The sequence below is a fragment of the Halichoerus grypus genome, chromosome 2 (genome assembly GCF_964656455.1).
Source record: "Halichoerus grypus chromosome 2, mHalGry1.hap1.1, whole genome shotgun sequence".
Classification (NCBI taxonomy): domain Eukaryota; kingdom Metazoa; phylum Chordata; class Mammalia; order Carnivora; family Phocidae; genus Halichoerus; species Halichoerus grypus.
In genome coordinates, this window is record NC_135713.1 from 160,038,824 (window position 1) to 160,052,378 (window position 13,555).

The window sequence follows — 13,555 nt, forward strand, 5'->3', positions numbered from 1 at the left end:
TTGGTTAAGCGACTGACGGCCTTCAGCTCAGGTCATGATCCTGGAGTCCCTGGATCGAGTCCCGCATCGAGTCCTGCATGGGGCTCCCTGCTCGGCAGGGAGTCTGCTTCTCCCTGTGACCCTAACCCCTCTCATGTGCTCTTTCTCGTTCTTTCTCAAATAAATAAATAAAATCTTAAAAAAAAAAAAAAGCCAGTCCACATGGAGATACCATGGTTAAAGGGGAGAGTGCAGGCTTACTTACATTCAGGAAAAGCTATAATCTCTAACACACACCAAGTCTTTAAGCCAAGTCCATAACTAGCAGAGATGCCTGTGAATAACAGGCCAGCCATCTAATGTTAATATTTAGACTTGTGGAGCAATGTTTGAATTATCCCAGAGTTCACCACAGAGTATACCCAATTATCTTTTTAATCTGATCTGCGTGGCCATTTTTTAACTCATTATGTAAATCATTATGTAAAGGACCAGCTAATCGAAATGCAAATCTTGCCCAATTAAAAAAAATGTAAATGACGAACATAATTCCAAAGTGAAAATAGAATGGGAATCAGTATCCTCTAAGGTAGGTTAATCTCTAAGTGGCAGGCAGAGAGCTGCTTCAGCTGAGGCGCGAGGATTTCTTTAAAAGAATCTATTGTGATTCTAATGGCACAGTCACGGTAAAGAGTTTGACTCTTCACTGATTCTTAAACATTTTCTTTATTAGTTGGAGAAATCAATGGCATTTTGTTGGGCACAATTTAAAATCACATCCAGGGGCGCCTGGGTGGCTCAGTCATTAAGCGTCTGCCTTCGGCTCAGGTCATGATCCCGGCGTCCTGGGATCGAGTCCCGCATCGGGCTCCCTGCTCTGCGGGAAGCCTGCTTCTCCCTCTCCCACTCTCCGTGCTTGTGTTCCCTCTCTCGCTGTGACTCTCTCTGTCAAATAAATAAACAAAATCTTTAAAAATAAATTAAAAAAATAAAATCACATCCAAATACTTTCACAGAACAAGGTGATATATGTATGGAACCAGTGAGAGACTGGGGATTCTTTGACCACATTCCCAAGTTGAAACATTCTCCCTTTCAGCCTTTGAATATGATAAACTCATTGATTCAAGTAGCTGTGGGCCAATGAAATCACCCCTGCAAGATCCAGGACCAGGAAGTGAGGGCTTACAAGCCATTTCTTCCAGGAGATGTAGCAGACTGGTGATTTTAGTATGCCTGCCCACCATACTCTTCCTACCTCCCTCCCTCTTTGTTGTAAAAGAAAGTTTCTTTATCAAGGATAATCCACTCCATGACCCCTCATCCTCACCTCAGGGTTTCCAAAATATGACCCATGCCTGTCTGGTGAGAGTATCAAATCTTCCTAGCCACAGTGATTGAGTCAGGAATATCCAGGTGACCCAGGGACTTTTGTTAGAACTATCATGAAAGAGACATGCTTTTCTTTTTTTGTTGTTTTTTTTTAGTTAAGGACTCTCTGCACCCAATGTGGGGTTCGAACTCACAACCTTGAGATCAAGAGTCACATGCTCTACCAACTGAGCCAGCCAGACACCCACCCCACCCCGCCCAACCAACAACCCCCCGGGGACATGCTTTTCCCTATGGGATCACCAGCTAATCTGCTGGCACTCTGAGAGAAATGACTTGCTGAGAAGAAAGCTAATACAGAGGAAGGCAGAGCTCAGAGACAGTGTCTTACTTAGTAAGATTAGTTGTATCTGGTAAGGCTTGAAAGCTAAAGGTTCATCTGTGAAGTACATCTCCAGTTTCCTAAGCCAATAAATTTCCAAATGTTAGGGACCCGAAATTTGAATTGAATCTTTGCCACTCGCTACCAAAAGACACTTTATTATAGAGAGACTTGCTACACTTCACTTAATTCTGTTCTCCATGTCCTTTGATTAATTCCACTCTGGGATAAAAGGAGTAAAAAGATCTTAAAAGTGTGAAAATATACGTAAGCAATCAATATACTCCTTGCAGAGGAGCATAAGGTATGAGCAAGTCATCCAACTTCGTAGGAATCCAAATTAGGGCCAGAAGGAAGAGAGAAGTCCTGGGCGTACACTCACAACCTTAGCCCCTCTGAGGATGAGAGAATTAAGGGTGTGTATTCTATCTTTGCCTTTAAGAAAACTCTTCCTGCTGACAATTGAGATCAAGTGTCTAAACTTTGCATATAGGCTACAATTGTTTTAAATAATAAACATTACATTTTTTATTTGCTGTGACACAAATATAAAATAGTGTGTGAATTAGAAATGTATACAATGAAGGGACGCCTGGGTGGCTCCGTCAGTTAAGCGTCTGCCTTCTGCTCAGGTCATGATCCCAGGATCCTGGGATCGAGCCCCACGTCAGGCTCCCTGCTCAGCAAATAGTCTGCTTCTCCCTCTGCCCCTCACCCTGCTCTCGTGCTCTCTCTCACTCTCTCAAATAAATAAAATCTTAAAAAAAGAGAAATGTATACAATGAATTATTAGAGTCAACCCACCTATGTGTCTACCACCCAGAACATTACCAGCATCCCAGTTACGCCCCTACCCAAACTCTGCTACAGAACTTCTGGGTGAAAGCAAATAATGTCGAACATGTTTAACTTTCAAATAATTTTCCAACATGCTTACACCAATTTATATTCCCCACTGATAACATATGACAGTCTATTAGCTTTACAGCCTCTCTGTGCCTCATAATGTCGGTTTTGAAAAATGAACTCTTCTGGTGGGTGTGTAGTCTTAGGTCATGATGATATTACCTTATATAACATTTCTTGTTAAATGTATCTCTGGGTGTTTAATCTTTTTGTTGCCATTGTAGGTAAGGCCTTTCTTTTCATTATATACTCCAGGTGGCAGTTGTGGGCACAAGGGAGGGCTGTTAATTCCTGTATGTGAATTTTGTGTCTTGTTAAAATTTTGAATTCCTCTTAATCGTTTCCAGTAGTTTTCAGCTGATTCTCGTGGGTTTTCCAAGGATACAATTGTATCACCTACTGAATAAGCTTAATCTTATATTCTCCATTCCAGGTTTATACCACTGATTTCTTTCCCTGCTTAATGGCTTTAAGAGTGTAATAAACTGACGTGATAGAAATGCTGGTTGTGTTTGGGACTTCAGAGATAACGTTTCCAATGTTTTTCTACTAATAGTATGCTGGCTTTAGGCTGACATACACACACATGCAAACACACACACACACGAGTAAGTTTATGTGTTCATGTTTTGTAAAATCATGTTCAGGAAGTATCCAGGGAGTCTGCTTTATTGAATGTTCTAACAGGAATGGTTGAGCATTTTGTTCAATGACTTCATAGTGCTCATAGAGATGATCCTCTAGTTTTCCTCCTTAGATTTATTTTTTTTTTTAAAGATTTTATTTATTTATTTGACAGAGAGAGAGACACAGCGAGAGAGGGAACACAAGCAGGGGGAGGGAGAGGGAGAAGCAGGCTTCCTGCTCAGTAAGGAGCCTGACATGGGGCTCGATCCCAGGACCCTGGGATCACGACCTGAGCCAAAGGCAGACGCTTAACGACTGAGCCGCCCAGGTGCCCCTCCTTAGAACTATTTTGATGATAAAAGATATTAATTGGTTTCCTCATGTTGAACAATTCTGGTTATGTGCTATTTTATTAAGTTGCTAGATTTGGTTAATATTTTATTTAAGAATTTTTCAGGGGTGCCTGGGTGGCTCAGTCAGTTGAGCATCGGACTCTTTGTTTTTAAGATTTACTTATTTTTTTGGAGAGAGCACAGGGGGAAGGGGCAGAGGGAAACTGAGAGACAAAATCTCAAGCAGACTCCTTGCTGAGCACGGAGCCTGACCCAGGGCTCAGTCCTACAACCCTGAGATCATGACCTCAGCCCAAACCAAGAGCCAGACACTTAACCCACTGAGCCACCCAGGTGGCCCAAAGCATCTGACTCTTGATCTCAGCTCAGGTCTTGGTCTCAGGGTTGTGAGCTCAAGTCCCACTGGGCGTGGAGACTATTTTAAAAAAAAAGAATTTTTCAACGATATTTTTAAGTAAGATTAGTCTATAGTTTGTGTGTGTAATCTTTCTTAGGTTTTGATATTAATGATATTAATATTATTCTTAACTTCATAATTAATTTTTTTTTCCTTTTGGTATGCCCTGGAACAATTTACACAGAATAGGAGTGGTCTGCTTTTTAAAGGTTTGGTGGAATTCTTTTATGAAACTATTGTGACCTGTGTTTTGGAGGAATTTATTCTTACAGATTTCATGATTTTTTCTCTGAAAATCAGTCTGTTTAGACTTTCTATCTTTTGTTGGGTCAACTTTGGCAAATTATATGTTTTTTAAATAAAGTTATCCATTTAATTAAGATTCTAAATGTATGGAATTGCATACATGTGCTTCTGGGATAAACTGTTATATATATGTTCTGCAATTCAATCCACATACGCATTCTCTATAGCTATCCTTCAGTAACAATGATTGCTTTTTTCTTTAGAAAAAAAAGATAAGAGGACTGACTGAAGTCTGTAATATGTATTCAAATAGCTCATTTTTTTCTGTATCCAACCAGTACACTTTACCATGTAAAAATTTTGAATCTGTCCCCATTTCTCTGTGAAATTTTAATCTTGAGGCTGTCCTAAGATCCTCCCTGTGCCCACACAAAACAGGTGCTTAGTTTCTTATTTTAACTTTTTGGAAATGTTATTTGGTGGCTTAATGAATAACTGTCTTCAATGTCATCTCTCTTTTTGGTACAGGCTGGGGGCCTACGGGGCATTTGACTGATATCCAGCAGGACTTTGTCATTCTCTATTTGGGACACAACAACTGCCAAATGTTTATTACTGTCTCATCTCTACCAAGAATCGTCCTAAACACCAGGAAGTACCATTTAACCAAATTGCAAGAGCCTCTGCCCTAAGAAGGCTGCTGGGGTTTTATAATTCAACTTTAAAAAAGCAAAAAACATAAAATCTCTTCCCTATTAGCCTCTAAGCTTCTTTAGAATAAAGACATGTCAGTTCTTCGTCCACAAAAGTACTTCTTGCTATTGTACTTAGTAGGTACTCAGATTTCTAAAATTACCCTTTTAAATTATTAAAGTTATACTTCAACAATATGGAGTACTTGTGAAAATGCATAAAAATATAAAGTAGAAATTTTAAGATACCTATAATTTCACCCCTAACATATAAAAACTGAAGCATTTCAATGTATTGTATTCCAGTATTTTTTCTATTATTCACAGATGTAGGGTTACACTGAATATGTGATCTCCCCCATCCCACGTTAAAGACATGGTTTTTAGTGCCTCTATAATATTTCCTTGTATCATTTCTTTAATGCTTCCCTGATAGTAGACATTCAAATTGCTTCTCTTTATAAATAAGATTTTTTTTTCCTAAGATTTTATTTATTTGACAGAGACACAGCGAGAGAGGGAACACAAGCAGGGGGAGAGGGAGAAGCAGGCTTCCCGCCGAGCAGGGAGCCCGATGCGGGGCTCGATCCCAGGACCCTGGGACCACGACCTGAGCTGAAGGCAGACGCTTAATGACCGAGCCAACCAGGCGCCCCTATAAATAAGATTGTGATGAGCATCCTAGGTGTATGAATTACTAACATCCCTGAATCTTTCCTCAGGACAAGTCCTAGGAATAGAATCACTCCATCAAAGGGTGTAAATTGTCAATCTACCTGCTTCTCAATTGAAGAGTTTTGTTGAATTCTCAGGGGTTTTGTTGAATTCCAGGTTTGTTTCATTACCAGGAGTCCACAGAGGACCAGCCTCCATGTGCCTTTGCCAGTGCAGGGCCCCGGACGTGTAATGAATGAATGAATGGACTAATTCTCAATCTATGCCATATTCCATCTCTAACCAACAATGACCTATTTCCTGAGAGCACCCTTCTGCCCGTGTCGTAGAATTGATGGTGTTTTACTTGGTGCTTGATCTTTGAAAGGTGCGGTCTCAAGCCAGGGTTCGCCAGAGAAGTAGAACCAGCAGCAGATATATACATCGGTGTTTATACCCATTTGTTACGGCAAACTGGTTTATACAGTGCTGCTTAAGCAATCTCTGTGAGGTTGTTGACAGGGCCTCTGGAGCTGGAGCCTGGAGTTGGTGGGGGAGGCCATTGGGAAGAGAAGATGAATATAAAGCAGAGGAGATCAAAGGCAGGCAGGGAACCCCAAGAAGCTGGGACCCCATGAGGAGAGACTGAAACTCCCATCAGTTCCTGTGGCCTTTAAGCTCGGGGACAGAGGCATACCGCCGAAGTTAGCTGCCATCAGGGGGCTGAGAGCACCCCATCTGGCCCTGGAGTCCAAGAAACTGGAGGTAAGGTAGGGCAGGTGAACTACTGCCGATCAGCATCAACGCGCCCTTCTTTCCCTGGGTTTTGCCTACTTCTTGCTAGGCCTCGTTCATAGGTATTCAGATTTTCTCTTGGTGTATTTGTTTTCACTATTGTGAGTATGATCTTTTTTTTAATTAAAATTTCTAATTGGTAATTGATGATGCAGAAAACTCTTGGGTTTTTGAAAGCTGACTTTGCATCTTACAAGTTTCCTAAATCCTCTTAATTCTAATAATTTTTCAGCTTTTCTCTAGTTTCCGGGTGGGCAATCTTATCACATGCAAATAATTGCATTCTTGTCTATCTCCTTCCAGCGTTGGCACCTCCATTGTTTGACCCGTCTTATTGCCCTGGTTGGGTTGAAGAGGAGCGGTACCAGCAGGCTTCCTCACTATTTCCAGAGTTAACTGTGAGGTTTGCTCTGTTGTTACTTCCACTCCTGGCACTTAATTCTGTGAGCTCTCTGCTGCTAGAGTGTTTATGGAGAAACGAGTTTTCAGGGCTTTATCCTTGGGCAAATGTGGCTGCCACCAGCAACTCAGCCTACTGAGGAGGGATAGGCCTGTCTGTCCCAAATCCCCCAGAGAGCCTACTTGAATTATCCTGGTGATGCCCCAGAACTCCCTACTGTTCTCCGCGTTTAACTCTAAGCTCCATGATTCCCTAGCATTTTGTTGGAAACTGCTATTATACTACCCTTCTACTTAGGATTTGGACTGCGTCTTCTCCTAATTTTCTGTCAATCTGATCCCATCAGCTTTTTATCACCTAGGCATTCCCCCAAATGTCTAGTTCAGTAATGGGATTTTTACCGTGTCAAGGGGACTCGGAGCAGGAAGAAGTGACGTTAAGTGTTTAGTCTGTATTGACACCTAATCTCCCCTACCGCTAAATTTTTTTTTTTTTTAAGATTTTATTTATTTGACAGAGAGAGACATAGCGAGAGAGGGAACACAAGCAGGGGGGAGTGGGAGAGGGAGAAGCAGGCTTCCTGCGGAGCAGGGAACTGAGCCACACAGGCGCCCCGCCTAGCATTAAATTTTTAACCTTTCTTCTTCATTTCCATTGTTTCCTGACCACAGCATATAATTGTTTTTTGAACCATATCTGAGACAGGAGAAGCCAAAGCTCCCATTACTCTTCCAACTTACATCTAGCCCCTCACCAAGAGGAATCATCGCTAATCATAAGTGGGTCGGATCCCGGGGCCCTGATGAAGCCATATTTATTAGTGGAGTAAGAGCTTCTAAAAATTAAGGAAAAAAAAAACAAAACAAAACGAAAAAAGGAAAGAGAGAAAAAAGGAAAAAGAGGAAAGCTTTCATTGCACCAATATGGAACTATCTCTAGAATACATTGTTATGAAAAAAACCAAGATGATGTACAGTGGTATGCTGCCATTTGTGTAAGAAATGGTGGGAATGAACATACATTCATATTCCCTTACTGTTGCTTAAAGAAACAACTGGAAGACTGCAGAAGAAACTAGTGAGGGGCGCCTGGGTGGCTCAGTCATTAAGTGTCTGCCTTTGGCTCAGGTCATGATACCAGGGTCCTGGGATCTAGCCCCCCATTGGGCTCCCTGCTCAGCGGGAAGCCTGCTTCTCCCTCTCCCACTCCCCCTGCTTGTGTTCCCTCTCTCGCTGTGTCTCTCTCTGTCAAATAAATAAAATCTTTAAAAAAAAAAAAAGAAAGAAACTAGTGTTTTCTCTGGGCAAGTGCCCTTGGGGGCAAGGGTGCTTCCTGAGGAGAGGAGTGGAGGCCTGCTTCAATGGCGTTCAGCTGTTCACGTAGGGCTGCTTTTTTATTATTTATTTTGTTTATTTTCCCTTCTGTAACTCTACTATGAAGTGAGAATTTTTGCATCCATGTTCATCAGGGATATTGGTCTGTAATTCTCCTTTTTGGTGGGGTCTTTCTCTGATTTTGGGATCAAGGTGATGCTGGCCTCTTTATAAAAAGAGTTTGGAAGTTTTCCTTCCATTCTGATTTTTTGAAACAGCTTCAGAAGAATAGGTATTAATTCTTCTTTAAATGTTTGGTAGAATTCCCCTGAGAAGCCATCTGGCCCTGGGCTTTGTTTGTTGGCAGATTTTTGATTACTACTTCAATTTCCTTGCTGGTGATGGGTCTGTTCAGGTTTTCTATTTCTTCCTGGTTCAGTTTTGGTAGTTTATATGTCTCTAGGAATGCATTCATTACTTCCAGATTGCCTGATTTGTTGGCATATAGTTGCTCATAATATGTTCTTATAATTGTTCTATTCGGTGTTGGGTGTGATCTCCCCTCCTTCATTCATGATTATATTTATTTGGATCCTTTCTATTTCCTTTTTTTTTTTTTTAAGATTTTATTTATTTATTTGAGAGAGAGAATGAGCGAGACACAGCACAAGCAGGGGAGGGGCAAAGGGAGAGGGAGGAGCAAGCTCCCCATTGAGCAGAGAGCCCAATGTGGGACTTGATCCCTGGACCCTGGGATCATGACCTGAGCTGAAGGCAGACACTTAACCAACTAAGCCACCCACGTGCCCTCTTTTCTTTTTGAAAGTCTGGCCAGAGGTTTATCAATCTTATTTATTAATCTTATTAATTCTTTCAAAGAACAAGCTCCTAGTTTCATTGACCTATTCTACTATTCTTTTGGTTTCTATTTCATTGATTTCTGCTCTAATCTTTATTACTTCTCTTCTCCTGCTGGGTTTAGGCTTTATTTGCCGTTCTTTCTTCAGCTCCTTTAGGTGTAGGGTTAGGTTGTGTATGCGAGGCCTTTCTTATTTGTTAAGAAAGGCTTGTAGTGCTATATACTTTCCTCTTAGGACTGCCTTTGCTGCATCCCAAAGATTTTGAACAGTTGTGTTTTCATTTTCACTTGTTCCCATGAATTTTTAAAAATTCTTCTTTAATTTTCTGGTTGACCCATTCATTCTTTAGTAGGATGCTCTTTAGCCTCCATGTATTTGAGTCCTTTCCAAATTTCCTCTTGTGATTGAGTTCCAGTTTCAAAGCATTGTGGTCCGAAAATGTGCAGGGAATGATCCCAATCTTTGGGTACCGGTTGAGACCTGATTTGTGACCCAGGATGTGATCTGTTCTGGAGAATGTTCCATGTGCACTCAAGAAGAATGTGTATTCTGTTGCTTTGGGATGGAATGTTCTGAATATATCTGTGAAGTCCATCTGGTCCAGTGTGTCATTCAAAGCCCTTATTTCCTTGTTGATCTTCTGCTTAGATGATCTGTCCCTTTCAGTGAGGGGGCTGTTAAAGTCCCCTACTATTATTGTATTATTATGGATGTGTTTCTTTGATTTTGTTATTAATTGGCTTGTATAATTGACTGCTCCCATGTTAGGGGCATAAATATTTACAATTGTTAGATCTTCTTGTTGGATAGACCCTTTAATTATGATATAGTGTCCTTCCTCATCACTTATTACAGTCTTTGGTTTAAAAGCTAATCTGTCTGATATAAGGATTGCCACCGCAGCTTTCTTTTGATGTCCATTAGCATGATAAAGAGTTTTCCACCCCCTCACTTTCAACCTGGAGGTGTCTTTGGGTCTAAAATGAGTCTCTTGCAGACAGCATATTGATGGGTCTTGCTTTTTTATCCAATCAAATACCCTGTATCTTTTGATTGGGGGCATTTAGCCCATTTACATTCAAAGTAACTATTGAAAGATATGAATTTAGTGCCTGTAAGGTGACTATTACTGTATATTGTCTCTATTTTTTTTCTGATCTCTGTTACTTTGGGCTCTTTCTTTGCTTAGAGGACCCCTTTTAGTATTTCTTGTAGGGCTGGTTTGGTGATCACAAATTATTTTAGTTTGTTTGTCCTGGAAGTTTTTTCACTTCTTCTATTTTGAATGACATCCTAGATGGGTATTCTTGGCTGCATATTTTTCTTGTTTAATACCCTGAATATATCGTGCCCTTGTATAATTTGCTCCAATATACCTTCTGCCCTTCTCTCTCCTTCCTCTTCTTCTGGGATCCCAATTATTTTAATATTGTTTCGCTTTATGGTATCACTCATCTCTCGAATTCTCCCCTCGTAGTTGTTTATCTCTCTTTTTCTCAGCTTCTTTATTCTCCATCGTTTGGTCTTCTATATCACTAATTCTCTCTTCTGCCTCATTTATCCTAGCACTTAAGAGACTCCATTTTTGATTGAATCTTTTAATAGCCTTTTTGATTTCAACTTGGATAGATTTTAGTTCTTTGATTTCTCCAGAAAGGGATTCTCTAGTGTCTTCTATGCTTTTTTCAAGCCCAGCTAGTATCTTTATAATCATTATTCTGAACTCTAGTTCCGACATCTTACTAATGTCCATATTGATTAGGTCCCTGGCAGTCGGTACTGCCTCTTGTTCTCTTTTTTGAGGTGAGTTTTTCCGTCTTGTCATTCTGTTCAGAGAAGAATAGATGAATGAGAGAACAGAGTACTAAAATGACAACAACCACCCCAGAGAAATATACACTAAACAAATCAGAAGAGACCCAAAACTGGGGAGTGGGGGCAGAATATAATCAGGCAGGTGAGCAGAATAAAGCAATACGCTGGATTCTGTGTGTATTTTGGTCTCTTTTTTTTAGAAGACTAGATCCCAAATTTGTGAAAAAAGAAAAACTTGTATATGTACAAAAATAAAATAAAATTAAATACATTGAGAGGATAGAATATAATTGTAAAGATGAAAATTAAAAAAGGCTGTAACAAAGCAAAACAAAAAAAAGGGAGAAAAGAAAAAAAGAGAGAATATGATCAGCGGGTGACTAGAACAGAGCCATACACTAGATTTTGGGTGTATTTTGGTCTGTTAGAAGAACTGCATCCCAAAATTGTAAGGAAAGAAAAACTTATATATACACAAAAATAAGGTTAAGTGCTGTGAAGGGATAGACTATGACTATAAAAATGAAAATTAAAAAAAGATTTTAAAAAAGGAATTGATAAGTTGGTTGAAAAAGGAAAGAAGAAAAATTTTTTAAAAAGAGAAAAAAAAGAAAATTAAAAAAATTAACTTTGTAAGACTACAGAATCATGGTAAAAAAAGCCATGAATTCTATGTGCATTATTCCCCCAGTGCTGGAGTTCTGCTGTTCTCATTGATCGGTAAACTTGGTCTTGGCTGGCTGTTCTCGCTGATCTTCTGGGGGAGGGGCCTGTTGCCGTGGTTTCCAAAAGTCTTTGCCGGAGGCGGAATTGCCCCGCCCTTGCCCCGCCTGGGCTAAGTAATCGGCTCGGGTTTGCTCTCGGGAGCCTTTGTTCCCTGCAAGCTTTCCGTACAGCTTTGGAGGCGGAGAGTGAAAATGGCGGCCTCCCAATCTCCGCCCCGGAGGAGCCGAGAACTCGGGGCCCCGCTCCTCAGTGCGCCCCCAGAGAAGAGCCGTCAGTCACTCCCGTCTCCCCGGTCTCCGGCCGCACTCCGCGCTCACCAGGCCTGTGACCGCGCCTTTCTATCTGGCACCCGACCCCGGGTGGAGTCTCCAAACCCAGCAGATCCCCGCGGTGCGCTCCCGCACCTCTCCTCCCGGGGGAAGAAGGTGAGTCTCCCCGGATCTGCCGCTTGTTGGGTCCCTGCTGGAGGAGCAGTGGCCCGACTGTGCCGCGGATCACGGTTTATGGCAACCCCGAGCTGAGAGCCCGTGCCTCGGCTCCGTCTCTGCAGCCGGCTTCCCTGCTCCGATACCTGGGAGCTCTGCCGCACTCAGGCACCCCCGGTCTTTCTGTGACCCCGAGGGTCCTGAGACCACACTGTCCCAGTGAGGGTTCCACCCCCCGCTTAGCCACTGGAGCGACGTTCCTCATCGGAGCCGACTTCTAGAAGTTCCAATTTTGTGCTCCGTGGCTCTATCACTTGCCAGAAGCGGCCGACGGAGGCTCAGACCCCCCGCAGTCTAGCTTCCCAAATATCGCCTCGGATTCACTTCTCCGCACGTCCTACCTTCCAGAAAGTGGTCGCTTTTCTGTTCAGAGAGTTGTTGCTATTCTTTTCTTCAATCTTCTGTTGAGCTTGTAGGTGTTCAGAATGGTTTGATCCCTATCCAGCTGAATTCCTGGGACCAGATGAAATTTAGGTCTCCTACTCCTCCGCCATCTTGTATAACACTATTTTTAAAAGCAAATTTAATTTTACCAAAATTCAACGAAAGAGAAAGACCAAAGTGTAACTGAATTGCCAACTTTCAAGTGAGGTTTCATCACATAAGATATTATTGAATTAAAATATCCCTTAAAGTAAAACACTTTTAAAATTTTATTTAAGAAAAGAAGTTGGAGGCTTATTTATACCATACATTTTAACCCAATGCGGGATCTATTCATAGAAAACTTAGGAAATTAAAGAACTTGCACTTTCTCCCACCTCCCAATTTTTATTTAATTTTTTTAATACCTGGTAATCCCCTTTATCTATTTCACCCATCCCCCCACCCACCTTACCTTTCCACTGGCAACCACGTGTTTGTTCTCTGTATTTAAGGGTCTAGATCTTTTTTGGTTGTTTCTTTGTTCATCTTGTTGGTTTTATAGATTCTACACACAAGTGAAATAAAATTGTAATTGTCTTTCTTTGCCTTATTTCACTTAGCATTACACCCTCTAAGTCCATTCATGGTGTGGTTGCAAGTGGCAAGATCTCATTCTTTTTATGGCTGAGTAATATTCCATTTCATATACATATATATGTATATATATTTTTTCAAATTACTGTTTTGCTCTCTGTGTAAATACCTACGAGTGGCATTACTCAATCATCTGGTATTTCTATTTTTATTTTTTTGAGAAACCTCTATGTTATTTTCCTTGGTGGCTGCACCAGTTTGCATTCCCACCACCAGTGCATGAATGTTCCTTTTTCTTCACATCCTTGCCAACACTTTTCATCTCTAGTCTTTTTGATTCTAGCCATTCTGACGGGTGTCATGTGATATTCTCATTGTGGTTTTGATTTCCATTTCCCTGATGAACAGTGATGTTGGGGATCTTTTCACGTGTCTGTTGGCCATCTGGACGTCTTCCTTAGAAAAATGTCTATTCAGGCCCTCTGCCCATTTTTGTTTTTTTGGTGGTGGTGTATAAATTCTTTATATATGTTAACCCCTTATTGGATATGTCATTAGCAAATATCTTCTTCCATTCTGTAGGCTGCCTTTTTGTTTTGTTGATCGTTTCCTTTGCTGTGCAGAAGCTTTTTA